The sequence below is a fragment of the Mizuhopecten yessoensis genome, unplaced genomic scaffold (genome assembly GCF_002113885.1).
Source record: "Mizuhopecten yessoensis strain PY_sf001 unplaced genomic scaffold, ASM211388v2 scaffold11063, whole genome shotgun sequence".
Lineage (NCBI taxonomy): Eukaryota > Metazoa > Mollusca > Bivalvia > Pectinida > Pectinidae > Mizuhopecten > Mizuhopecten yessoensis.
This window is the reverse complement of record NW_018408860.1, coordinates 248431-250630: the sequence shown is the minus strand read 5'-3', so window position 1 is coordinate 250630 and position 2200 is coordinate 248431. Positions and strand designations below refer to the sequence as shown.

At 38.0% G+C, this 2200-nt stretch overlaps 1 pseudogene; it reads right to left on the bottom strand.

Moving 5' to 3' along the window:
- Positions 1-328: 328 nt before the first annotated feature.
- On the bottom strand, positions 329-1480 carry LOC110465217 (annotated as a pseudogene).
- Between the last annotated feature and the right edge of the window lie 720 nt (positions 1481-2200).

Here is a 2200-nt window from a genome sequence, read left to right as displayed (position 1 = left end):
AAGTTTCGAATTTTCTTTTCACACGGGGTGCTAAAACCAGACTTACATAGTGTGAGTACACAGTAGGTGGCCTCATTTGAAAATTGAAAAGTATAAACGGGTTTGCTTGTAATTAAAAAATCAAAGAAATCGGGTGACTGCTGTTAGCTTTTAGTCCGTGCGGATTTTGAAGCATATGGACACGCAATGGCATTGCATCTCCGTATTTGTTTTCATGCATTGCAATAAGAATGTTATACCACAGTTAGTTAAACTTATTTCTGGAATGCTAAAAAGTTGAAAGTAACCTTTCATTTTGTTGAACATCTCGTGTTATAGATCGTCGTGATCAGCCTATGGTAGAAACATTTTGGTCCATGTTGATACGGTTGTGTTTCTTTTGACACATGAGAAAAGATGTGAAATGTTCCCTGAACCTCTGGTTGTTGTACGCGTACAGGAACGGATTTAGTGCCGCTTTGGTCCAAAGTAACCAATTAAGAAACTCGTACACGTTCTCGTTGACACATGTCTCACAAGCTGATATAATGATTGTAGCGATAGTGTATGGAGCCCATGTGACGGCGAACACGATCACCAAAAGTCCAAGACTCTTTGCAGCCTTCATATCCTTCCGAACAGCACGTATCTTTTGAGTATCCTTAGACGTCGTGGGTACCGATACTCCTACATTTTGTGTTTTTGATCCGTTAGCAGGCTTGTTTGGTTGTTCGGTCTGTTTCTTCATTACGTCATTGTTGACTGAACAAGAAACACTGGCACTCGTAACGGCGCTACCAGACGGTACAAATATTGGTACATTCTTCAAATCCCTTACTCGGATGCGTTTACGTATTTCGGAATATATGATGAGGTTCAATGCACTGATGCATATGAAAGGAATACCGAACTCGATAACAGCTGTAGTGATTGTAAAATCAAAATCATGAGCAAATTGTACGTCACAGTCCCCAGGTTCGTTGGTGTCTTCTTCTGTCCAAATGTCCCACCCAATGATAGCGGGACTGTACAAAAGGAAGGATATCACCCATGATATTGCGATTTTAATGTACGCAACTGTATTAGTCTCTTTGCAGATATACCGTGGTCCTAATTTCAACAACAGAAGTCTGTCAAAGCTGAGGATTATCATAATAATGACAGCCTCAAGACACAGAGTAAAATCTGTCACCATGAATAACTTACAAAAGTGGTAGCCAAAGGGCCATGTGTATGATTTCAGAGTGTACACGGCGTAAAACGGCATGCTAACACATCCCAGTAGTAAGTCCGTCACGGCAAGGTTTACGATGTAGATATTGTAAACTGTGCGCAACTTCCGGTCCTTTATGAAAGCTGCTATGGTAAATACATTTCCCACAATTGCTACTACAATTACAATAGCAATGAATATTCCAAAAGTAACAACAATTTCTAGTGCGAACTCCTCACCCTCTTCCTCTTCCTCAATCGTGGCTACGCTTGTCAGATTCGTTGTCATAGTTCCAAATTTTACCAGCTATTGTCAAAATGATGTAATGTTCAATGGAACAGATGTTTATCAGTTAACACCTTTCATAAGGTTGCTTAAATGATCTCAAATCGTTCGTTCAGAACAATTGGACCGTATTGCTATACAGAAGTCATTTTAGTATTGTAACGGGAACCTCCCTCGTCAACATGCATTGTACCTTAGATGTCGGGTCTTTTCACCGTAAACACCGAGGGAAACCATCCATTGATTACCACCACACACAGGCCTGTCTATAAACAGAAACGTTTACTATATAATTATTCTCTACAAGATGTAAATCCTATGTCGACAACAACGTAATAACGTAGGTAGGCTTTTTGATGTTAAACCATCTTTCGTTAAAAGCTTATGCATTGTGATTATCAGATACTCGTCTCTTGGTATTCCCCATGATAATCATTTTTCATCTCTTCAAAGAAACTCGTAATGAATTTTCTTATCTACGGAATTGATTAAAGAGACGTTTTAATGTATACTAAACCTTAAAAAAATATATAGTACACATGGGACAACTATATCCTGCTGCAGATTCTTGTAGTGTAGAAGAATATGATTAAAACTATGGCTGAATAAAAAAATAAGTTTTGCTATTATACCAACCTGTTATTATGTCTTGGACAATAAACTTTTTTTTTTTTTTTTTCATACAACAAAACAAATATTACAAAACATCTTACCTTGAAAGAT